This window comes from Pogonomyrmex barbatus, unplaced genomic scaffold (genome assembly GCF_055798465.1).
Source record: "Pogonomyrmex barbatus isolate J1 unplaced genomic scaffold, ASM5579846v1 scaffold1, whole genome shotgun sequence".
In the NCBI taxonomy this organism is placed as follows: Eukaryota; Metazoa; Arthropoda; class Insecta; order Hymenoptera; family Formicidae; genus Pogonomyrmex; species Pogonomyrmex barbatus.
In genome coordinates this window covers 3474821-3502771 of record NW_028297098.1, presented here as the reverse complement: position 1 = coordinate 3502771, position 27951 = coordinate 3474821, and the positions used below count along the sequence as shown (strand labels likewise).

General features: G+C 38.3%; 1 protein-coding gene and 1 long non-coding RNA gene across 3 annotated transcripts in view; one reads left to right on the top strand and one right to left on the bottom strand.

Moving 5' to 3' along the window:
- LOC105432505 (uncharacterized) overlaps positions 1-27951 on the top strand; it is a 117413-nt gene that overhangs the window by 20148 nt on the left and 69314 nt on the right. The window lies entirely within an intron of this gene.
- Positions 668-3789, bottom strand: LOC148937959 (uncharacterized). The gene is made up of 2 exons (XR_016140417.1): positions 3716-3789; positions 668-3644 (listed from the first exon to the last, which is right to left on the bottom strand). It is a non-coding gene; the product is annotated as an uncharacterized LOC148937959 (long non-coding RNA).

Here is a 27951-nt window from a genome sequence, read left to right as displayed (position 1 = left end):
AAGTAATAACGATGACGATGACACAACATCACTTTATTACTACGCTGTAGTAATAGCTTGAGCTCTCCTCGTTTCTTCTCTCGCGGTCGTTTTAAGTTTAGTATAATCGCATGCAGTGGCAATTTTGTGACCTGCCAACCGGATTTTGCGATGCGCGCGGAAAAAGTTACATGCACATTTGAGACACGATTACCCGAAATACAATTCCACGCTCGTGTTCTTTTCAACTAACTTTGTGATAAAAAATGATAATTGAATTTTCGAGCGTACTAGAGTTCAGCTCATTCTGAGGAGAGAGATCGTATGTGAAATTGACTCCGTGCACTGCGAGTGGAATCCTATTAGTAAGTTCATCGGTCTATTTTTTTAGTCTGACGCAAGTTGAATAGTTACATTAGTGAGTTACATTGACTTAAATTTAAAATGAATTTTTGCTTTTGTTTTCACTTATGTGTTATCGCATAAAATGTGCGATAACACATAAGTGAAAACAAAATATATATGATAGTGCGATATATCGCACATACTTTTCCATTTTTGGTAATATTCCTTTTTATTTAATTTTAGATGTATTTTATTTATTATTCACTAAAGTAACAAATGATATTCCAATTGTTAATACATTTTGGAAAAATTAAATGTATTCAGATGCAACACTATATTATATTTATTTTTTATTTTTGAATACGTCTACATTACATCGTGATTATTTTAAACGATCTCCGCGTGTATATTAATAATATCAGTATTTAAATTATTACATCTAATTATGCATCAAAGACGAAGGCACTTTCGGATCAATTACACCGGCTCTTAAGTTTTATGCCCCTAGATAAGCGTTGGATTTGCCTAGCGGCCGTGGTCTGTCCTTTTTCGGTAACGACTTCTGGACCTAGGGTGGATCAATGTTTGCGAGGACGTCCGGCGATTTGTAACAATTACGAGCTGATGCCTGAGAGCAGATAGTAGCCGGTGGTGCGGCAATAACCCTATGTCATCCTGAGCCTCGGACACGGGCTTGCAGAGCAGGGTGTTGTAGGCGAACCGCGCCTCGGAAACGTTCGGCGTCCGGTAATCGTGTTAGCGTGTAACGGTGCCATCCTATTCTCGGTCCCTTCTACCACGATCTTCTCTGTTAAAGCTGACTATGTACAGCCGATTCTTGCAATCACACAATCTGTTTACTGTAGAAATAATATTTTGTAATCGGATTACTTATTAAGACGTTGCGACATGGCTTCCGAATCAACGAAAGAGAATGGTCTACATGGACGGTGCGAGAGATTGTTCCTTTTTTTTTATTACCTAATAATATTTTGCTGTATATAAGGAAAGATCATAAAATCGCTTAACTACCGGCGGAAAATAACTTTGACGAGGCTCGTTATCCGTGCTGCCGAACATCGGACGGGGGAAGCGAAACAATCTCGGGTTTCTTCCTGACTGGAAAATCACATCGCGCGCATTAACGAACGAAGGAGTGGAAGGAGTGGAGGAGAAAAGGAGGGCGGGAGAACGTGCAATCGAGAAGACGTGGGAATGGCGATGAGAAACCGAGACGCGGCGAAAGAGTAGACGTGCGTTTACGAAGTTGTTTCGCGTATTTGTCCGTCGGGTTTTCTGTCGATTGGAATGTACGATAGGCAGCCAAACTGGACTCGCACTCCGACGACAGGCGGGTCCCAGCGCGTTCTTCGCAATCTTCTCGATCGTTTTGTCTTTAATTTCTCTCGAGGAAAATGAGTATCCCTCGTGAACTCGGTGTAGGGTTGCACACGTGTGCGACGTCTCAGCGATTCTCTCAGCGGCATTTTTCACCATCATGACGCGGCTGATAGCTTCATCGATAAAGGCAATAACGTATTTTGAGCTGATAACCGCGACACGTTAACAACAACATATCTTCGGTTTATGTATCTGATTGTTTAGTATATTATGATTCGCGATAGATATCCGTGACCGCTCTTCCTCCTATCGCGCCTTCTTCTCGGTCGCTGCTTCGTCCCTTCCATCTCCGACCCTTACGGTTCTCCTTTTGTCCCTCGGGAATCTTTTCGGGCAACGACGAGTATGCCTTCGGACGCGTGAGCACTTTGGCGCTGAGAGAGGAAGGGAGAGCATCGGGCCTTATGAGTATAATGGGCTGAAACACGAAACGTATGCAAACCTGAAATAATACGACACTCGACACAGGGCCTTTCGATGTGGAATCCTCCCTCTCTCTTTTTTCCTCCCACCACGTCTCTCCTCATATCGCGACCCCGGCGATATCTTACACGTACCCTTTTGCCCTCATCATATTTGCCGCGGGCCCAATTCCAAAAGACCAAAGGAACTTGAAACTTAAGACAATGCCGAAAAAGCCTTTATATTTCTGACATTTTAGACGGCCTCTTTTCTTGACTACGATTCAAGTATAAAAAAAATCATATTGCAGTTTGCGATTTAAAATATTTTGCTTCAAGTAGTTTGAATATATTTGTTGTATATTTTTAATTATTTAATTAATGTAGGAATTAACGATGATAATTCATAGAAAGGAAGATGTCGGCGTCTACAGTACATCGGACAAAGTTGACGTTTGTTTACGAGCTGTGAAATTTAATTCGTAGCCCCGTACGAGGCTCCCATGCCTGCCAGCCGATGGGACATGGGTTAGCTTGGAACACGCGTGCGTGTGTGCACGCATCGTATCACTATCATATGTGTCTGCATCTGTCGTGAGGGTTACTTGTCCGAAGGGGTGATAGGTTGTACCCCAGAGCGACGTCTCGACAGTTGGTTCTTTTTACAGCACTTCCGAAATTATAAATTAAATCTCATACTTTCGTGAGAGTCGGCGTTGTGCGAGAATCATGTATTTTTCTACTTTGTTTTATTCTCTCTCTCTCTCTCTCTCTCTCTCTCTCTCTCTCTCTCTCCCAGCATGGAGCAACAAAATCATGAAATTATTGCAAATTATATTAACCATTATAAAATTGTATACGATTATTATGCGATGTGTCTTTTTCATCGTGTTGAATGAATATATGGAATTTTAATAAAGATTCGCTGACAGATCAACAAGTGAGAAGTGACGGCGGTGCATTTATTATTGATAATACTAATAATATTCGACAATACTGACAGAAAGCGAAGTCGGTACCGACGTGTAATTGATCATCGTTGACCGAGGCCGTCAACACCGACACTAAGGAGATATAATTTTCAATTGGATAATCTGTCTCATTATATCATTTTTCGATCCCCCGGTCTCGACGCCTTGTCCCGTGAGAAACCCCACGGCGGTAGCGCCGTCCAATCAAAGGAAGGACTCGAGGTAGTCTCGATAACAGAATGCGAGTCCAACACCGGACTACGAAATGTAAGTTCGATGAATCGAACTCGTGAGAAACTGGGCAAGTATCCGTCATCGGACGGTGATTAATAGAGAGAGTCGCGATACCGGCTGTCTTTAAGGAACAGGATCTCCGTGGCTCCGTTGCTATACCGCTCCACGCTCTCTTTTCCTCGCAGGCCTACACGATGTCCCATAATCGCTTGACAGCCTGGCGCTCTCCTAGGAACGTTCGATGATGAGGCATCGATCATCGGAAGTATTTTAGGCGCGCCTTGTGTTGGATTCGCTCTCGGTCGAATGGAATCTGCTTTGGGATCTTGGCGCAGTTAAAATTGCATTGTGTCTTAATCAGTTTTTAAAAGATTTATTGCTCACCTTATAAATATATGCTTACACTTTATTTTATTTTCGACTACTGCTCCTAAAACACAAAAAATATACAATTAAAATATATACACAACTTTTTTATTATTTGAAAATTTCACAGTATAATTTTAATATATAAATTAGTTGATAATATATAGAGATTAAAATAAATAAAAAAATTTTGTTTAACAAAGATCTAATAATAAAATCTTTATCATTATTTACAACTCACATAATTATTATTATACAAATATATCATAAATCTATTAATTTATCACATTGATCGTTTAATTAAAGAATATGACTCGCGATTTATTTTAGTCACTCGAAATTAAATTAAATGAGACTTATACATATGAGAATGTAATCGATAGTAGTTCATAAGCAGATCGATAAATTACTCTAAGACAAATGATAAGACGAAATAGTAACCCTATTTCATTTTTTATCTTGTCTTTTTCTTTTTAATTCTTTCTTTTTTAGTTGCACTCCCACATCGATCTAATGCACTACATTAGATTATTAAAAATTTCAATTTACAATATATCAACTATAAAAGAATATTCATAAACATTTTATTATTTACATATTGAATATACAGGGTATGGCAATTACGCTTGCATATATATAGAATTGAAATTATAAAAAAACAGACAAATTACTAAATTTAAGAGTTAAAATTGAAGATTGAAAATAGAATTATTTTTGTCTTTGTTTACACATCATACAATACAATATCAATAAATTAATATATTTTAATAATTATAAACAATTGTTATATACGTATAATACTAGCACATATTCAAAAAATTGGAATAAGATCTGTAGTTGAACGAAGAAATTAAAATAATTAGTTATATAAAATCTTAATTTTCCTAAATTATTATAAAACCTTAAATTTACGCGATATCATATGGAATCTGGAAATAAAATTAAATTTCCGAAATTATCCAATTCGTGCGGTGACTCAGAATTTACGGGTTCTTCCCGTAATGGTAGCCGACGTTGCTGTCGGGATGAATGCCCTCGCTTCCTTCATTGCGTACGTGTCTGTGGCATTTGTCCAGAAGATCTTGACCTCTCTCAATTCGATCCTACCGCAGCGGGGTCAAGCTGTCAGCATACATATCCTCACGGGCATATATCGATCTCAATCGGCGTTTCATCGACGCTATCGGCCATCTCGACGAAATTATAGGCCGCGGCTGTAGCCTCAGTGACTCGAGACAATGGTACCCATCACCTGCTTGGCTCTCTCAAAGCAGATCCTCCTACCCATTGGATCGTATCTCTCAAATCGAGTTGGGCCAGCACTTCTTAATTAGTTGGTGTTGACTTAATGTATTTCGATATGTCTCTAAGCTAGTACTATTGCTGTTCTGTCTTTCTGTCGTGAATATTCCATCACTATCCTTAAATTATCCTTATTTTATCGTGGTAAATTATTCTTGTTTTATCGTGGTAAATTGATAACTTATGATCTACAATATGAATTATCTAATATCATCGTTACATCAGCTCTTAGCTATGTATTATCTCTTCGTGATTCACGTTATAAAACAATATCAATCGATATCAATTAATTACTATTAGATAGTAGCTTTTTTTATTTATCTTTTTATTTTATATATACATTTATCTTATTTCTATTATTTGTAAATAATTAGTATGTATTTTTGTTTTATAATTGTGCAAATTTTTCGTTCTATGAGAAATATAATTTTCTTAAGGTGCATGAGACACTGTTGACAATATTTGCTTTAGTAAGCCGATATTGAAACATATTCTTGTTTGTCATGTCGGAGATTGATATCGTAATCATTGCCGAGAGGAAAGTCGCACGGGTGTGAAAAGCAAGATAGAGCGACTTTGAATGGCATTACATGCGTCTGCCAAGCGATATTCGTCACTATCACAAGAGGGACGAATGGGAGCAGCTATTGGATTGTAAATTATTTGCCTGCGAAGTCGTAAAAAACACATCTATAGGAGTCGCATTGGAAAACGTCAGGACATCATGGAGCGCTCGTTTTATAGATAGATGTACGCGAATCGTATCCTCGTATATTGATACAATCTTACACCGCCGATAGTCTATTAAAAAACCAATAGTATAAATAGACCATGAAACATATATTCATATTTCTGCGATTCTTAACACACAATTAATAATTAAATTTATACTTCTGCAATGGAGAGAATCTATGATTTGAGATAGGTAAGACGTGAACCAGAAAGATGAATATAACGATATGCAAATTCATATGAGAAGGAACGAAAGGGTTATTGTCGTCGGTTTGAAACGCCGAAATATTCGTGACGAGTTGAACTCGTGGCACCCCTGTAACTTTTACAGGCATATCAAAAACACCTATAGAACGTCATTTCCATTCGAAACAAGATGAACGAAAACATATAGGGTCGCGGGAACAGGAGGGAGGGGGAAGATATTCGGCGAAAAGAGGGCCCGACAAGGAGGGATGATCGAGGAGATCAACAAGCGAGACGAAGACGACGGATTACGAATGTCTCAGTGGGACATATGTGGGTTCCCCGGGGGCTGATCCGCTCGGCAGGGCCCTTGATATACGCCATCGTAAACCTCGTGAAATTGTGCCACAAGTATCGGCTGATGCCTCCATTAAGAGCCGCTGATGTTATTACAGCGTTAGTCCGCTCTTCATATTTTTCGTTCTCCTTCTTCCGTCGCTCTCTTCTCGGTATTCCTCTTCCTCGCTTCGCGTTCCCGGGGAACGTGTCCTACTTTCCGCTGTATATTTCGTGCCCCGACAGCAGCGATGGCGCGGCATTCACAACGCGCATCGCGTGCGCCCTTTCCTTTTTCTCTCGGCTCGCTGCGCGCACATCCGTGCGCCCGAAATTCCGAATCACCCTTTCACTCTCCCTTTCTGCCTATTCCCTCCCGTCGTCGGACCAACCCTTTCACGGTTTAAATCAATCACACATTCCTGAGAAATGATTACGATCGTGCTCCAGGTATGGGAAACAGCTGCCCGCGCGTATAATTTATGGCTAAATATAAAACGATAAAAATTGACGAAATTTTTGTTGATATTTGAACGCTTTACAATGCATTTTATTATGAGTTGTTGAACTAACGATCCGGTCCTCAATTATGAATGCACCGCTTGTTCCTTTAGAGGAAAGATCATGTCATTAATCACATTTTGTGAAATGCTTGTTAGGTTGATTAATAAGATGAGTTTATTAAAATATTATCGTGATTTATTTATCGTGATAATTGAATATGCGTCTTTTTATTTCGGTAATATCTGTTAATTTTTTTTGCTACGATAAAATGATAATTGAAGAAGAGATATTAATAATCGAATCTTTTGAAATCTATCTGAGGAAAATAAGAAAACATGATAATATCTAAATGTATTAATAAGATGGCCCTGAATTATACGAATTCTACATAGTGGAATAGTTAATCTATGCCTGTTACTGTCTAGATAGATTTTTCGAATAAATCGATTAGATCAATGACACGAGCTATCAGTCTACTTACGATAAAAAAAATTAGATTTTATTAAAAAAAATACCGCAAGTCAATTTGAAATTAATTAATTATATAGATTTTTTTCATAATGAACGATGACATTTATTTATATAAGCAACATGTAATTTCTTTGTAGCTGATATTTGAATTTCATCGTTAATTAATCACAAAAAACATTTTCAATGAAATGAAACCCAACGTGAATTGAATTTGATATTATATTCCACGGAACTATACAAATTCAGAGCTGTTCGCACCGATTCTCGCATCGAAATCGTGGGTCATGGGGTGAACTCCACCCTTTTTTTGCGGGAACGTTAACACCCTTCAGCACGAACGGAAGGGCTTATTATACGAAACCGATCCATCGCGGCGCCCCTCTTTCGTGTCTACTTCTTTTTATTGGTTGTGTTCTGTACCTCGCGGCCTTACCACCCCGGTATTCATATGCTAACATGGGGTTGTCCGTGAGTCTCGTTACGTTGTCAATGGTGTTCAAGCTTCTCGAGGTCTCGTTAATGACGTCGTAAAATTCGGTAGGATCGTCGCGGTTTGAGCACCACTGGCCTGCTAAGCGTATGCCAACAGCCCTATAAAAATTCAATCCACGCAGTCTTAAAAATAATAACGCACCGCTAGCCTATACGGGGTCCCATAACGCGCATATGGATGCGTATATGCCTACCTGCATCCTGGGCCTGCGGTTCTACCGGACGTTTTTCTTCCTTCTCGTCGCCGTTCCCTTTGCGGTCCCGACGATCGTAAGTGGTTTTGCTGTAGCGCAATTAACGGGAAATCACTTATTTCCTTTTAATGTTAATTAAATCGGGATCAGCATCGCGCTTCTATGCGCGGGGAGTCGTACTGATCTAATTTCAGGGTTATTCTGTTTGTCCCCGACGCTAATCCCGACTTATCGCATTTGCGATAATTACTGTAGAATAGCAGATTTATCTGATAGATATGTCTTATCGGATGTCCTACACAGATATTAATATTACCTGTATAATATTTTGCATACCTTATCATTAAATTGAAATTGTTGTGCGAGACGTCTGTCTGTCTGTTTCAAAATTATCATGTTATGACAGACGCAGCGTAAAAAGTTACAAGCGGTAGATTCGTTGCGAGTATATGCAAGTAATTGCTTGAGAATTAGCATTCTTGAATGTTCAATTAAATTTATCGTATTTCTCATAAATCCGTAAATACTTAGCTATAGCACGTAAGGATAGAAAGTTATTTCATACACATGGACATGGTAACATATCGGTACTCGATTTTGTTCTAATTTGGAATATGTATGGTTGAAAAGTACAACAATAGTGCGTCTTTGAAAGTTTTGAAAATAGTTGGCGTTTGTTAAGCTTTACTCTCATCTTACTTCGCAACACTATTCACAGCGTTTACATTATATTCGGAGGATTATACACAACAAGCAAATATATATTTCTTCATATGTAACATATGACGGTGGGCATTAAACAAATATACGTTATTTTTTTATTAAGAATTATATTTGATTAAATTTTTCGAGAGGCAAGAAGTGATCGTGGAAAATTAGTAAATCTTCTTGGCTTGTTTGTAAAGATTTAAAAACAAGACTTCGAGACATTTCTCTTGCGGCGCGATTATTATAATTTTGCCACCCTTGTGTTTTACGAAGTACGAGGGCCACGTGCTGTACGCGCACGCATCCCTTCGTGATTTACTGCTAATTATCGTCCTGCCCGAATAGCCTTACGCCTTCCCGGTGAGAATCGGCCAGTCAACGACCTCCCGACGACGGTCGGGGACGCGCAGTTTCGCAAAAATCGACAACCCAACGTCGTGTAGCGTTTCGCGGCGCGTTACAAGCACCCCGACGTATCCACGTCTTGTACATCCGTGGTCGGTCGTCGTGCCGGCAAAAGGACCCCGCGCCGCAACGAGCGGGTCCCGTGAGCCTACTAAATTATTGTTCTTGCATCGCGGTGCCAAAATGTTTACAGCCTTAGCGCGGCGAAGGTACGAGCACCGAGAAGGTGGAGAAGGAGGTGAAGGAGGCGCACGATGCTCAGCCTTGGTTAGTTATGACTGAGCTAAGAAGAGCCGCCTTCTCCGAAGAAAGCCACGTCCGTGCCTCGTGGCTACCTACCACGGATTTTATTCTCTGGCATGATGGCAGTTGGCGCACACCTCATACAGGATGAGCGCGTTATTGAACCGCGAGCGAATAATAAAAGTGAAATGAGTTATATAATAAAATTGACGTCGGCCGTATTAATTGGGTAATATTGATGTTTGATTTATTATAGGAGGAATTATTTTTTTGGACGTATGTTGCTTTTACAAATAATTGACCATTGTGCATTAATTTATACTTAAATTTAGATAATAATATTTTATTTATTTTAAATTTTCGTGGTATTTTATATTTAATTTAAGTTAATAATATAATGATATAATATTGGTGTTTTATTTATCATAGAAAGAATTGTTTTTTAAATGGGTTGTTTTTAAAAATAATTGGCTATTGTATATTAATTTATACTTAAATTTAGATAATAATTTATTTTAAGTTAATTTATTTTAAGTTTCTGTGTTATCTTATATATATTATAGTTGATTATAACTCAATTATAATCTGCTGCACTTATATAGAAAATTAGTAGAGATGTTAAGTGTCTCACGTTTTTTTGTCTCATATTATTTCATTGTCGTTGCCATTTTCTTCTCCTGATGTCTTATCAATTGTAGATTTATGAGGTTACTGTCAGAATACTGAATACTGAAAAAATCGTTGCTACAGTAATATTAGTGTACATCACGGCGTGGTATGCCTTATATTGTTTTTCCCACGTTACGAGTAGTGCAATAAACGTCGTTTGCTCCCATTCGCGGATACCGTGGGGTCATTTCGATATCGCGGTCGTCCTCTTGTATTCTCTGTCTGTAAATTCTCGACATTATAGACAGGCTTTGCTCGGTCGGGGAAAATTCAGCACGTATCGTCGATGTCAGAGGTACGTTATCTGAATTGGAATTCTTCCCGGTTCCCCCCCCCCCCCCCCCCGAACTTTACTTCCTCGTATTTTAATCCCCAATATTCTGCTTGGCAAGGGTTGTTACTCGGTTATTGTGCCTCCAAATTCCAGTTGATTTTTTTCGCTTCTGTTGTGCTGTCTTTTATCTTGTATTGCCGACATAATATACAGAGTGTCTCAAAACAATCGTCCTTTCCTTCTCTCCAGATAGAAATATATTTTTTAAATAAGTTTATTTTTTAAATAATATAAAGAGCTTTTTTCTCTTGAATAAAAATTTTATTAACTACAAGCTTTTTATAATTATTGATATTTAATATCAAACATTTTTGTAATTTAATATAAATTTTTTTATATAAATTCTTTATATTAATATTATTTAATTTGTAATAAAAAAATATTATTATCTATTTCTTTTAAATTTAATTGGTGATAATTTGTAAATTTTCTTTGCCAAATTTTTTCGTCCTAAGTTTGATAACATTATACAAATTAAAAATATATGTCTTTATGTAAGCAATATCTAAATATAATTTTACGGCAAACTTGTTCAGTATTAAGTTAATAAGCCAAGTCCTGGCGACAGTCTCGTGCGTGTTTAGGCGATTTTTTTTGCCTGCACGTAAAGGCGGTGAGTCGTCACACGTGGCCATTTACTCGGAAGAGGCCGTACATATTCATTCTCGCTAAAGGCACGCGATCTGGCTAGGCTCTTAGAAGGGCAGAAAAGAAAAGGAGACTTCGATCCACGCCCAACTGACTCCGCGATGGTTCTAAGAGAAGAAAGGCGCCGACGCGTCTCTATAAAATAAGCACGTGTGCACACAAAAGCATTAAAAAAAATAAAAATTAAAATATAATTATTCAAAAATATAAATGTTTATGTCATATATTGTATCTGTAAAAGTTTTAAATTCATTGATATTTATTTCTTTATTAACATAATTTTCTATTGGACAAAAAATATACGATATTAATTGCAAATTTTACAAATTTATGGATTCTAGAAATATAAAAAGAAAATTAATAAATTCTAATAAAACGTCATTTGAAAGTACGATCTAAACCAAAGGAAAAAAGGTAAGAAGCAAAAAAATAATCATAGGGCCAAAATGTTATTATAGGCGCCAAAATGTTGAGCCGGTTTCGGTGACCGTCTTATTATTCACCGCATAACTGCGGTGTTTTAGCAATTTATGTAGTAATTAGGTTCGCGTTTATGATCCACTAAGCCTGGTAATGCACTTCTAAACGTCTCCATTATGTCGTGGATTACATCTAGATAATCACAATGTTTGGAGCATCACAGTTTCACTCGTAATGATCGGCCGATCAAGATAAACGGGAAGCTTAATAGACTCTCTTGGCTTCACAGAGATTACTTGGTAACTGCAATAATTCTTTACTATGCAATTTCGATAGAAAAGTAATCATTGCGGTCTGAAAGAGTTTAGAGATATCTCTCTAATACTCAATGTTTTCGTCCGAAGACAAATAAAATGGGAAGAAATATTAATTGTTAGCCTTTATTACTAAGAATTATATTACCCTCTAAACATGTTTATGTTATACCGAAAGCGAAAACAACTTAATAATGTCCAATAAACGACAGATAATGTTAATCCTATATGATAAGGATGAATAAACGTAAGCGCTTATGCGGAGCAAATACTTGAGTTCCGAAGTCCGTTCGTGTATCCATGTACACGCCACCGTGCAGTAAGGTATAATTTCATTAGCTCGGTTACCCGAGGCAAACGCAACAACCATATTCGGAGACACTCAATCAACGTTAAATCATTGCGCTGCTCAATAACTTAGCGTCGAGTCGGATACCTAGCGCACTTAGCGACTACACCTCGGGGTGCGATAATTCTGACAGTTACTTGGCGCACATGTTCGCATACATACGGCCCTGCCAAGGATGAAGAAGAAGAAAGGGATACTCTCGTTTCTACGCTGATAATTAAATCCTCCCACGGCAGGGGATTTATCCGTGCAACGCTCGACGAGATATTTTGTGGAATGCAGCCAGGAGGCGCCTCTCGGCATCTCGGGTGAAAGGGGCGACTGAGATTGATTGACAAACGATCCTTCCGGGTACCGAGAAATATGTCGGTTGCGAACCGACGCAAACGAGCGGCATGCGAAACGCTGATGACGCTCATTAGCGTCCGGAGCGAATAAAAAATTTGAGGAATGATCGCGCACGAGTGTGTTGTCGCGATGAGTCGCGCGGGCGAAATTCTAGGAGGGCTCGTGACCGGCGGTGCATGCAAATTTTGCTTTCGATCCGACGAACAAAGGCGCACCTTCTGGCTGCTGCGTATTGCAGACTGCATAGAGAGTCGTCAGACCAGAAACAATTAAGCTCCGTCGGTTATCTTCCGCGACCACGCGGCTCATCCAGTCGCGCAGTGGTTTTCATCCGATTTCGACGCTCATTCGCAACGACGAGGACCGATACGAATCGTCCGAAATTGTAACACGCCCGAGTCCAAAGTCCAAGTGCGCGAGATCCTGCTCTTTTGCTTTAAGATACACTATATTTTAAAATATATATGTACTGTGTTTTATTGGCTTTTATCGTTATCGCACTCGTCTTTATCGTCATAAACCATCGCTGTAGACTCATTCAGGTATCAAGCAGTCAATCGAATGTAAAAAGTTCTCCAATCACTTAGCGGAGTTGCGAGCGAGAGATATCTATACTACGCTGTTATATTTATTTATAGTATTATACTGGCTATATTTATCAGACAACCACAAGGAAACCGTATACGCCTTTGTGCATCGACCAAAGGGACAAATGGGACGAGTGTGAGAATAAAATCCGTATTTATAGGGTACGTTGATCGATATACGACTCGTCCTGCTGCAAAAGACATCGCCACAAAGACTTTAACCCTTTCCGCTTGATATACGCGCGCATTCGTACATATTTATGAGGTTGCCATACAGTACGGAGCTTTTGGTTACCAGGAACCTTTATAGAAATACTATGGCGTCCTGTCAAACTGTTTACCCTCCGAAGCCTTGCACGTCAACGCCCTCCTGATCCCCGAAGCTGCTGATCCTTCCGCCACGGATTAGATCTTCCCGGCGCTCGGCAACCCCCCCCTGTGACATTCAATAACAAGCCGAGGGGGCAAGCCCGTTGAAACTAGGGGAGTGAATTGACTTGTCGTAATTATCGCTACATTCACGTATTTGTGTAGGACCAGGACGGCGTAACAATGAATGAAATTTGCGGTTGCAAATACATTACATAGTTAGGACATAAGACTCCAGTCTCTAATATGAATGGAACGGTACAGTACATAATTCAACTGTAATAAAGAACATCAAAAATTTCACTAAAGTCGAATTTTATATAACTACCTTGTCGAATGTATTCAATGCAATACTTTTCGACTTTAACTTTCACATAAACACGTAAACATATATATAATATCCTCGGTTATTTATTAACAAAAATACAGACTCTGCAAGATAGAATCCTAATAATTTGTACAATACCGCTTTCTCACCCGCTTCCTTGAATCGCTGTCCCTTCCCCGGAAGTTTTCCAGAATTGGCAACCCCAGGGCGCACTGCGAGAATGATGCCGTGATCGAGGTAGCACGAAACATCCGAGCCACTGTGCTCCGTGTAGGGAATGAGTGGCGCGTGGCGAGGGCCCGAGGCCGATGCAAACCTCGCGTGCCGCAAATTACTCCGGCTCGGTGAGGTTCAGTAGGTACGGTAGGCAACCCGCGCGGTCGCACAGTCATTTGCTCATCCACGCCGCCGCATAGTAGACACGTTAGAATCTATACGCCGTGCACAAACACAACACACGGGCTTACATCCGCACATCCGTACATAAGGTAACGATCGAGGCAAAAAATGCGACGCCGCTCGCCCCGTCAGTAAAAGCGCCGTTCCTGCGATTTGCTTTCGCCGCGTCATTTCTTTCCCTCGTTTGTCTCATCTCTCGACTCTGGATCATGGAAACGAACGGATAACAACATCTTTGTTAGCCCGCCGATCGTTATCCCGCTTTTCATTCGCGAGACAAAAACTTGAACCAGCATGAAGCCTACTTATGTGCATTATCGCGAGACAGACGGACGCCTTACGTTATTTATAACGCGCGTCTCTCTTCGCTCTTGTTGTATAATATTTTCTAGATAACTCTCGCACAAAGTCTCCGGAGTCACTCACGCACGAGACCGATGACCCTCGTGGCGAAATTCGAAAATCTTGTTCCTCGTGTTTTATTCCGGCCACAGGGAAAACACGATTCACGACGTGGCACTTTCGCGAAGTAATGTATTATGATTTCACACTTTGCGCGGTGCATATTTTCGATCGCACGCATTTTTACGTCGCCGGTGCCATGCCATGTGCAATCCACATATTGTCGTTTCTGTGCATGTTTCTAAAACGCTTGGCGCCCCCGTGTACCTTCGAAGGGATGGAACTCTCCTCACGGTAGCCTAACGAGCTAACGTACGATCATCGTTCTCCATTCTCGTGGATCCTCCTGTTTCTCCGTCGATCGCTGTCTCTAAGAAATGGCGACCCGTCTGACCCTGCGCCTAAATTAGATAATTTACGCGGACTGACGTTCGACGATTCGGCCCCGTCGCCGCTTCTTTCACTTTGCAAAACCGTGCCGGTCATTAGTCGTGGAGAACAGGGGAACGAACGCGGCAGGTTTTATATTCGTCGCCTCGCAGTTCGCCACGTACATTAGGGAACGCAGAAAAGGGCGGCATACACGCTCGCTAATATCTTTCGACGCCCCCCTCAGCCCGACAAAAATGATATTTTCATGCCTACGAGGCACGAGGGGGCGTTCGTGGATTTCTGCAAGGAGTAATTACAGTTCCCTGACGCGGTATTTTATTTTTGACTAAGTGGAGTGGAAGGAGATTATCGAAACGCGATAATAGGACGAGATCCTCGTTTAATTACGACGCGCTGGCGTCGGTGTGTCAGGCCGCCTCGTTTGCGAACTATGCCTTTTGAGATTTTGTTCTTGTCGCGCGGCTTTTTGCAGAACGAAATCGAGGCGAAATCTGCGTATTTCTGCGCATCAGCAAACATACACGAACGAATGTCGGTTCATTTTTCGTCGTTGCTCCCGCCCCGATGCATAAATTCCTGCGTGCCTGGTCCCTCGTTAAAAGAAGGAAACAGCACAGCAATATTATCTCTTGGGAAAATATTCTTTATATTAATAATCTTATTCTTAGTGAGATTCCATTATAAATGCAATTGTCTCTTTGATCTTATTATCCTTTCTAGCTATTGTTGATTTTCTAGGTTCTAAGTTATTTATTTTAAGTTATTTTACGTGAAGAGAAATGCATTTTACATCTTACCTGCACTATTCAAATTTTTTAAGCATGACACAATGAATTTTGTGAGACATGGTGTTGCACATGACTACAGTTTTAATGGAATTTATTCATATTTTATTTTGATGTTTGAAAAATTTAGCTATCTTGAATAATTTTATTAGTGAAATATTTAAGAAAAGTTAAAGACGATAAAAGAAAAATTTGCTCGTTATTCAAAAATATTATTTAACAACATGATTTTGTGTGTATGTAAGGCAGTTTTATGATTAATTATATCATTTTCCATAAGGAATTATAATTTTTTGGAAAAATAGAAATAATTTTTGCATGAGTTTCCTTCAATTACTAATAAAACATATTACTATTGAAAACGATATATATGCGCTACAATTTAATAATACATCGCAAGTGCTTGCATTTATCTTTTACAAACAGTCTTGAAGCACTTAGGAAATATATTGAAAATATACAGAGTACACTGGGTGTGAATGACCTCGATGTTGTATTAGGAGCATTCGGCGATTTGATTATGCGATGCGTATAGCGTTGTCATTGTCGCTCGGCTCGTCTCGTAACATTATTCGGAAGCATTTCGTAAGAAGTACACAAGAAGTACCTTTCCATAATTTCATTTCCATTACGAACAGTCGGGAAAGAATAATGCGTATTAATGAATATGCTTTGTCTCTTGCTGATCCGACATGAACATATTACGCGCAGTCACATCGTAAACTCACGATAATAATGGGTCGTCTCGTAACCAATCATATTCAAATAAGCATACTTTCAAATGAAAAGGTCGATGAAAACATCTATATATTGTATTCCTTTGACAGAAAAAAGATTTGATAGTATTTTTATTTCGACTATGTTAAACAAAGGTTAGGCTTTGTATGAATGTAAATTCATAGACTAACTAGATAAATTTTGCCCGAAAGGTCGATTCTTTTGTTGGCATAGCATTCTTGCAGAGTTTCAATCGTTGGCTGCTAAATGCTGGATGCGTTGATCAGCTTATGACGAAATTCTTTTTCTGTTTTTATAGTTTATTTTAGTTCGATTGTACGGGTTCGTTGACAAAAATAACATGTTCGTTTAACAAAATAACAAAATGTTTGTTTGTTATTATTATTTGTTATTATTATTATTTGTTATTGTTATTGTTATTGTCATTGTTATTTGTTAAGAATTGAATATCAGTCAATATCTGCTATAACAAGATTGCTATCCGAATTATATCTTCTATATATTCTATATATTCTATATGTATAACGCATTTACATTGTCTATTCCAACGTAAAAGAAAGTTTATAATAAATAGCAACTAGGTATTATATTATTTTTTACATTTTTATTAAGAAAATTTTGCTTGATTCTTTTGTGCTAATCAGCTTTCATATGCTAAGTAAATATTGTGACAATTACATTTTCTAAATACGATACGAAGAAAAGCTTCATTTATTTATACATTAACCATTTTTGTTTTAATATAGCGCGATAAAATATACACAAGTGTGTAAAACGTGTTATTTATTCATGTTTCGCAAAAATTGAAAAATTGACATTATAATTTTTTTCTGAAAAGTCTTTTTCAGTTCAAATTTTATTTATTTATTTTTTTGGGAATAGTCTTTTCAGGAATTTTATTGATCGAGTGGATTTCGTTACAATAGCGAAGAGCCAAACATACCTGTGACAAGCATACCTGTTTTCTTCTCGCGTTTCTTCAGAAATCGCTTAGAGGGAATGAGCATATATTAATCCGACAGCGACCCGTAGCTGATACAAGGAAGCAAACGTCAAAGCCTCACAATTGTGAGCCTCATTTGAATAATCATTTAGACACTGTCCGTGTTAAAAGAAAGAGAGAGAAAGAGAGAAGAAAGGCAGAGGACCACTTTGGTCCTCTGCGAGAATGGCTCAATCTTCAAAGAGAGCGAAAGTGAGCTTCGAATGCGTTACAATGTACCCCACGCTGCGCCAAAAGAAGCAACGATCGCAAAGGGAAGCCTTACTCGGTGCTCGATCTCATTTTATTCATGCATTCAAGAAGCTTTGAAAATACCTGAATACAGTGATTTACTGTATGTGACTGTAATCGTTATTAATGTGACATCCATATAGACATTGTGAAACTTAGTCGAAAAGCATTTATGATTTTATAAACCAACGTTGTTTGCACATTTTGTATAAATGAAGATCATTAACAATTAAAGATTTTTGGTGTATAAATAACTATTTGACTGTTTAACATTATTTATTATTATCTTTGCTTATTTGTTAGCTTATTTATTTCGCAATTACATTTTGCTTTAATCGCTACCATATCTTTTTGGTTTATCCTAGGCAGAACAAATGGCGAACCTGATATCGCGCTTTCGTCTAGATGATTAAGATACACCGAGCTTCTCTCGGCGTGAGATCCCCACGGTGGCACATTCTCCTTGTCCAATCCGGTTTCAGTTTCGATTACGCAGTAGCGATATGTCCCATTCTATATTCCAACATTCTAACATTTTCTTAAGACGAAAGTCAAGAAAAGATTCACAAAAAAAAAGTTTAGAATTATGATATTAGTTATCAACATTAATATAATAATTATTATTTACATGAGAAGATTTTCTAAATAGCACAAATGTGTGTGTGTGTGTGTGTGTGTGTGTGTGTGTGTGTGTGTGTGTGTGTGTGTTAATATAATTATTTTATAATTCTTTTCTATATTATGCGAAACTTTCCACAAACGTTTATTACGAAACAACAGATGAATCAGTGAAATGTAATTTCGCTTTGAAAGCATCAAGAAAAGTACATTGCATCTTGTATTTTTAATGATAATACAAGATCTTATCTAGAGTTTCCAGTAATATGGCATAATCAATACAAAGAATAGATATTCTCGGTAATATGTGTTATATGTTATAAGATTAAAAAGACGCCGTGTTGCGTTATAAGTTTAAATAATTTGTGCGTATTTAAAATTTATAATAATTTTGGGCGATTATATAAATTGCAAAAAAAAATTGTATTTGTGATGTTATGAAGTAATATAAATGGATGATTCGTGAATATTAAGTTTTGATATACATTAATTAAGTGACAATGTTAACGAATGTTTATACTACAAAATCTTAATAATGTTTGAAATCTATCGAACTATATTGTATTATTCCTATTTTTCTTCGTTGTTGCTCGTATTATGTATATTGAAAAACGATTCACGTGCATTTCTGTTGGCGCCGGTTTACGATCGCGGCCTCTCATCCCCTACTCTTTTTCACCCTCTTCGGATTTGCATTTTTATATTTATTACAAACGAGTATTACGGCACATTTGTTCTGTGCCTCGAACATCATAGACAATCGTCCCTTTTGCACTTGACAAAAATTCCTGCATTAATTTCTTTTTTCCTTCGCAGTTGATATGTCGTAAAATGATTAGAAAAGATTGGAAAAGAACATAAAAAAATTATATATTTTTATCAAAATATAATATTATATAAACATAAATTATGTTAATATTTTATTGAAAATGTTATGTTAAATGTTTTATTGAGAAAATTTTGCAGTTTTCTTTCGATCATATATAACTTCAATTGTATTCATATCACTTTTTCAAGGTTTTTAATTAAAATCGGAAAACGAGAAAAATTTTAATCGTTATCCGTTTGCGATGATAAATTTTCGATAAATTTTACGTTATCTTTGCTTCCGCGATTTGTTAGAAGACATATTCTGATGCCAGAGAGTATCTCAAGAATAAAACTTGTAAAAAGAGAAAAAGAAGGATATAATGGGATAAGAGTGAGAAAAAAGAGAAAAAGGAAATGATTCAGACAGTCCAGTCCAAAACAGTCAAAATGCTAACGGTTGGGTTTTACGACTATGGGCACATTTATTTGGGCACAGTGAGGAAAATGTCGTAACAAAAATCCTGTATGAAGTGTCCGGTAAGGATTGTTTACGTCGTTCACGGTAAAAGTTCAATGGACCGCTGAAGTCGTTAAAATATTTTAGGGCGGAAATATATGTATAACTTAAAAAATATAAGAGTGAATATATATCAAAAACGAAACGAGAGCACGATAATAAATTGTGAAAGATAATTTTGTAAGAATACTTGTAACTCATGTTTTACAATATAAATGTTTTATAGAAACATTATAAAACAGAATTATGTGGAACAATAACAATTGAGTATTTAATAGCAACAAAACATTTTTTTAGAATTATTGAAATTCTAAAAGTGTAATTTCTCTAGATATATAATTTTTTATTCCAAAATCAATTTTTATCATTTATTAAACTATTGAGAATTTCTAAAGCTCTTTTCATTTTTTTTTTTTTGGTATAATTTTATTTTATGTTATGATTCTTTGTATATCTGCTATTCATCTGCTATTCATTAAGTAAAGTGCATCGAGTAAGTCCCAAATACATAAAAGCAAAAGCGTACTTCAGGTTCTTATCTTAGATTTTAAAGGGCATAAACCGATATTATTCTTAATCCTGTCATACTCTTTCCTATCTTTGTCTAACGTACAAAAGTCTATAGAAAAAGAAAACAATCAAACACAGGAAGTAAATTAGGCTTTGAACGTAAATTCTGTTATGCACGAATCGTCGTCATAAAGAATATTAATACGAGCGCGGCTATAAAACTACTCTTTCCGGATATCATATAACATGGTTGCCAGAGCAAAAGATAGTTATACATGCGCGAATAAGATCTCGCGAAGTCGACGTCGCGCGCTGTCGTCCCGACTATGTTAATCCAACGATGACGCGTGGGGGGCATGGGATCGTTGGCTCCTGGAATTTTTCGCGAGTCGAATTTTCCTCGAGTCACTCCTTGAGAGAGACACCCGTTAGAAGCGGCGTCGCCGATCGTATTTTCACGACGGCGACGTGTACATCGCGCGGCCGCGCCGACAGTGTGCTGCCACGAGGTCCATGCACCCGGGGCACCGATCGATAATCGATGGAACAAAAAGTTAGAATTTGTTTACAGTTTAGTAACCCAAATCAGGGCGGCGGCCCGCCATCCTCGGCCAACCCTCTCTAAACCCCCTTCCCCGCTGGCCGCACACCACCAACCACCACCGCCGCCGCCGCCGCCGCCGACATCTCCGACCAACACGAGCCAGTAGCGTTCCCTCTTCCGACGGCGCTCTCCGCCACCACGAGCACCACCATCGTCGGCGAACGTATCTCGTCACGAACGACGCCGTGCGCGCGGTACCAACACCAGCAGAGAGCAGAACGGCGCTACCAAAGCGCCAGCGGCAGTTACACAGGCAGACCACCCCTATACCAAGTCGCCGTCACCGACACGTCGACCGTATACCCATCGTGCGCTCTCGTATCACTTTATTTTTCCCCACTTTTCCCTGCCCGCGCGCCGTTTCATTCCGTCAGACGAGAGTTTGCCGAACTACTTGCCCGTTCTGGCCCCGAATGCATTTGTCAAACGGTGAAACAAATTGGTAGACAGCTCACAAATACCAGCGCGTCGCTCGCTACCGCGCACTCGTCGGCCACGTAAACTGCCTTTGACTAATGTGTTGTTCGTCCCCCGACCCGGCTCATGTACTCCACATTCGACGAATTTTATAACTCGCATCTTTCCCTCCCTTCGTTTCTACACCTTTGTCGTTTTTTTCTCTCTCTCTCTCCTTTCCATTGTATTATCGGTTAGAACGGGAGAACGATACGCTCGCGTATGTGCGAGAATTAACATCTTGAAGAAAGAGAAGCAGATACGATTCCTTTACGACGGACGAATTATTTCGTCGCGACATGCCCCTCGTTTTCATCTACGTATCTCTGCCTTCTTGGAGCTGCCATTCACCCCGACGCTTATATTCGATATTGATCTGAAAGAATTTGCTACCATCGCGGTGATGCGGAGCGAGCGTAAGATAGCCGGATGTTTTTGCTTCGAGTCGAATGGTACGATCGTAATAATTCATCGGTATGAATTTAGTGCTTCATATTTTTAGACGATGCTGACTATATTTACGTAGTCGTTTAGTTTTGAGGGGATAAATTTGATGACTCTTTTCGAGAGAATAATTACGTTGCTCATTTTGATCGTTGATATAAATATGTCAATAATTTTCTTTAAGAAGGAATCTGGAAATTTTTTAGACGGGACAGGTAGACTAAATCAGGTGAGGAATGAGTTTACTCTTTTTCTTTCTCAAGTGCTTCCGTTCAAGAGGACTTAGCTGAAATAATATACAGGATGAAAAGGAAGCTAAATATTTCTCTGGGAGAAGATATGAGCCAATTTCGTGCGTTCGTTATGCGTGTGGCCTCTGCTATATGTCTCTTCTTTTCCCAAGCATTAAGCATCATGACTTTACTACTTTGCGTAACACAGATAGATTTCTTTTTCAAAGAATGATTTCTTTATCATTTTACTTCGTCTATTCTTTTTTTTTTTAGTTTTATCTATTTAATTATAAAAAACTTCTGTACACATAAAATTTCTAGTTAGTCTAAAAAGATCAACGCTAGAGTTCCATTTGTGTTATGAAAGGTCGGAATTTTAAAAAAATGAGCAAAAACATTGTAATTTTATAGATCTTATAAAAACCGAGCGGAAAGCCTGGGAACATAATAATAGAGCCAATATTTAGGAGTGTGTGTTTTCATTCAGTTCTCTCCGACGATACGTATGACATCGTCCGAACACTCATTGCCATTTGTATTTCCTCTATCCGGGAATACGCCGCTTAACTCTTGTAAAAGAAAAAGAAATACTTTTAAGTGTTCCGGGAATATAATGTCGCTTGATTACGTAAACTGGCCAATACCCTTCTCCGCGAGAATGAGAGGGAAGGAGTTGATTCTCTTTCACCCGCGCCGCCGTAGATACACAGATATGCTCTCTCGAATGACCAGAATCGATCCGCGAGCCTCGCGCTGCGAAGTGTAGATACGCGAATGGCTGATGCTTAGGTGTTGAATTTTATGACTTATTGACTCTCGTCCATGTTTACCGGACTCCGTGCGACGGGCATGCGGCGCCAAGCGCCGGGAATGCGGCCACCTTTGCGAGCGAGCGAGCGGTCGTCAGATACGTCAGATCGATCGATCTCCTTCTCTTCATCCCATTGTTTTTTGGCCGTTCCATTTTTTTTTTTGCGCCCTGGATCGATGCAGCGACGACGATCGTTATCGCCGATCGACGTTAATTTAACTCGCTTTATCCGTGTCGTACTCGGATGTTAATCCCAAGCCCGTTGCAACGGCACGGAAGAATGATCGTGTTCCGCGCGGACTTTAATCCACGATGATCTCTCGCGGGAATCGCAATGGTATTGTTACTCTTTTGCGCGTGCATAATAACATCGTTTGAGAAACAACAATATAATCAAAAGTCACGTCGCTCCGTCCGTGATTAACGATCGCTCAAATATGATTCGTCGTACGTGACGGATACGAACGGCGTTATTATCGTCCTCGCTAACGTTAACACAACGGTGTTGCATTTCTGCTTGCACCCGGCAAATTCGCGTATAGATGCGGATAGATGCATGCGAGAGCGCCGTTTTTCAACGATGAACACCGAACTCTCGCGCAATCCTCATTCAGTCAGCCTGCAAAACGTCGCGAGATCTCTCTCGCACAAATATTGAATTTCCTTGATACCGAGCCGCGCCGCTCGATACGATAAAATGCGAGCGATGAAAACATGATCGAACGACTTGTAAACCGAAGCCGGAATAGAGAGTACACCCGCATGCATAAGCGATGAAATAGAAGAAGCGAATATATATTGGCTTCATAGACTTTAACAAGAACTGATTTTTTTTTTTTTATTTAATTCCCGATAACTGGAGCGTGTATTCTGGTGTGCGAAACTATTTTTCTATAGCTGAACGCGATTGATTCTAATCGGATTTAAAACACAGGAATAAATTTCAGAAACAAACATTAATTTTTTTAAATGGAGAAGAAATAACAAGTAAAATTGCTTGAACATTTGGATCATTAAAAATGAAGCTCCTATAAAAATCTCATTTTTATCGATCTCGAATATAACATATTCTAATTGGCACATTCTTCGCGCAAATTTGAGATACGAGTATAAATTTAAGAAATTAGTGAAAGAGAAAAAAAAATTACAAATAATTGTTCGAACATCTCGATCGTTAAAAATGAAGCCCTTATAAAAAAATCTCATTTATATCAATCTTTAATGTGTCTTTGTATAATATATCTGTGTTATCTGTAGTGTTGTCTTCGGCTTTTTATTTTTTTCCCAACGTTATCCTATTGATATGAAATTCGCATTGTGCAGCACTATACTTTTGAAACGCGAAAGATTTTCTGTATATTGCGACGCGAGAAATGCGTATCGATGCAGCGTCGTGGGGGAGGCGGAACATATCAGTTATTTATCGAATAACTACGGGATTAGCCTGTTATTGGACGATTGCGCGCACGATGATCGAGTTATCTGCCATCGGCAAATACGAATGCATTTTTTTCTCGTGAATGCGAAAGAATGGAATGTCGATCGGTGCCACCGGAAGTCGCCTGGAGCCGATGACTAGCCCGTGACTTGTACAGCGGTGCGCGCGTGTACGGGTGTCCGCACGCTGTTATTACGTCATGTGAAAGTATAGCCGCCAACAGGAGAATACGTAAATACAGGCGTAGCTGTAATATAGCACGGCCGTAATTTATTTATCGGCCTGTCGCCGATTTTTCGCGCTACATTTCGTTCTCACAGCGGTATCGAAGCTTTCCTAGAAATTTCGCGACCGGCTCCTTATTCCGGAAGTCCCATATTACTTATGAATAATGTATGGGAACTTCGCCTAAGAAACGTTCCACTTAATTAAATGTGCGCCTATGTATATATACGCTAGATTCAATCACGTAATGCGAACAGCCAGAACGCCCGGTCCAACGTTTAATTATTTCGTCGTGTAAATAAATCAGTTACTCGTGCAGTGGACTAAAAACTTAATTCTTAAAACTGGACACGTAATCGATAAAAAAAAGTTATCAATATTTAAATGAACTATAAAAAGAGGTGCGCGCGAATACTTGAAATATCTGAAGTAAGTTTCAACAAAGATCAATAAAGAATGACGCTATGATGTATTCTTTATTGACGCGTGTATCGGCAATTTTGGAGCGATTTGAGTGGCTCTCGTAGACAAAGTGCGCAGATTCGATTTTGTATTCCCGGTTGATAGCGAGCGGGACCGATTCCGCGAAAAACGGCGAGGAGTGTTCTTCTGCTAGTGCTCCTGGTACCAGCGGATGACGACTATCGCGAAGAAGTCGGACAGTGCGCTTATGCAAATACTTTTAACCGGGCGTTCCGCGGCCGGCCGTGTCGACTCGCGTCGAGCTGTATCTCTGTGAAGAACTCCTTTTCCCCAGCTTCTTCGTTGTAGCCTCCTTATGTTTGTCTTACGCCACGTATTTGCCCGGCGCATTCCACTGTCGCTCGCGTTACACCGGCGCAATCGGCGCAAGCGGCTATGGCGAATCGCTGCGCTTTGTAGATTATAGTTGTCTCCGAGAAATCTTGTTTTAGTCATGATCAATCTTCCGCTATGTTGTTGCAGCAGCTATTAAATATTAATAGTTTAAGAAATAACGTAATTGGGTAAATATGTGTCGCTTGGAGATACACACGGAGATATTAATAACATCTTTTATCATCTGTAAGATAATGGCGCGACACGTCATAAAGATAATTGTTTATTTATTATGTATGTACATGAATGGGCTTATTTATTATATTTATATCTAAACGTATACATCACGATACATGTGGATATTCGTGGAGCATATGTCAAGCCGGATTAAAACACGAGGAAGCTTGTAAAAGGGAGGGGTTGACATGGGAGGCAAAAAATAAAAATCCGCTTTTACCAATCACGTTGATCGCAACATGTTGCAAGCGCTTGCCGAACGCGATTGCATGTATGCGTGTGTACGTGAGAGTCGAAGGGGATGTCCTAAGATTTGTCACTGTCGAGGACCGTTCGGCAGCGATAATATTCGCAAGACGGATCATCCTCGCTTTCACAAGGTTTGTTGAACACAACTGTCTACATATTCGATGTTTATATATTCGCCGAAGAAACTGGATTCACCCGATACTCTTCGAGCACCCGTCGACATCATTAACGATATTATTCCTTCGTAAATCGCGAGCGATTTTGCGAAAAAGTTTTCCAAAAATAACGTTATCTCATGATCTGAATTTTAATGGCATAACATTTTTTTTTCTATATTAATTTAGAAAAAATAATAAATTATATAGTTGAAGTAAAATGCATATAAATATATTTCCTCTGCCTCTGAGTACAAATTTTAATTAAAATAATAGTATATTATGTATTTTAGAAAATCTTTATGAAACGAACTAGATCGTATTTATAAGTCCTATATCAAGCAGAAAGCTTCTACTTGTACCAATTTTGAATATTTTTAAATAGCTATCAATAACGAAAATGGTAACTATATTTCTAGTATCAGTACTTTTATATGACGGAGGTCAGGAAAATTGGGACGTTAGAAAACGCAACACCGGCATGTGCGAACAATCGCGTACTTATTGATTCGTTGCACAAAGCCCCTGTTACATGGTCGCGATTGACACTACTCTACATCAAGGATTAATTCAGAATAACATCAGCGATAACAGTTTTAATCTTAGCCGCGGCTAATATTGGCCGAGCGTTGGCTTATCGATTGGATGAAACGATTGGGTGGCGCTTAAAGAAATTACAAGAATCATTCTAGTGAATAATATTTATTCATTGAATAAATTTTGAGAAGTTTTGAATATCGAGAAAATTTAATTACTATTCGAGATTAAATTAAATAACAATAACAATTAAATCTTATGTATATATCTTATGCCTATTTTTAGAGATACATTATCTAAAATTATCTTTTTGATTTTAATGATGAAAATATTAAAGAAGCGCTTCAAGGCTTAGCATTAATTTAAAATTAGTATTAATTTCGAATGATTAATAAAATAAATCATAGAGATTTGTGTAATAATCAACGGAAAGAATTGGGTTAAGTATGAGAATAATTTTATCAAAAAATCGAATGGTTTTAATTATCTTCAACACATTTTTTTCTTCAAAACAAGCGAGATAACAAATCATTATAAATCTGCGAGAAATAAGCATATTCACGAGAATTCCGCCGTGTTAATTTATTTTGAGTTGTGCATAACTTGTTGATATGCAACATCCAGTGAATATGAATTATAGAATAAACTATAATAAGAAGAAATTAATATCCCCACTTGATGCGCAGAAATCGTTCACGGTCGATTGAAGAATCGATTAACATTTAACAGTATGGCACTATCTATTGCGTTGTATCTTGGTATCATCGTTGAGATCTTGATTTATTACTCTTTCTCTCTCTCTCTCTCTCTCTCTCTCTCTCTCTCTCTCTCTCCGTTTTATTTATATTATATACATATATATTTAATATATATATTTATTTATATTATCTATATTATTATATTTATATATATTTTTAATTTAATATGTATATATTAAATATTATATATAATATAATATTATATAATATTATATAACAACAGAAAGTTTTTGAAAATATACACAAAGAATTAATCAAATATTCCCAGATAATAATTGTGTGCGTATGTGATAATCGATGATATTGTTTTTTTATATTAAATTAATCTCAATTTTGAATAATTTTCTGAATGCGCAACAATTTGAGATATTAAAATTTGAAATATGCCGTTCTTAATCAATCTTTGTTTTAATTAACGGTTTTCTACTTGTTTTTTAGCTACACAGGAAATAATTTTTCCCGAAATATTTTATTTTAAACATCCATTACAATCTTACTATAATCAATGTCATACCTTAATCGATGTGAACCTTTATAACATTGTTATGTTTAGAAATATTTAAATATATAGACGTATTATTAATTAATTATACAACAACAACTTATTTTGTTTGAAGAGTAAGTATCGCAAAAAAATTTCAATAAATTTTGTCGAAAATTCACTTTTCGTCTCTGACTAATTCGCAATGCGATTATGCCATTCAATCCGGTTAGTAAGAAATAATCGTCAATTAAAAGATTCTTAGTCATGACTTATGTATGTGCTATCACGATAAGTCGGCCTCGCGCCAGCACAAAAGATATCTGGCGCTTGCGTAAAACGCGATGGAGTATGTATGCGTAAGTCTTTCTACTAACCGCGCACGCATCTCTGCACGAAGACTTCGTCTGCCTCATCGACACGTGAAACACCGCGCATCGACACGTGGACTTCGATAACCTTCGCGCAGTTGACCACGTGGTT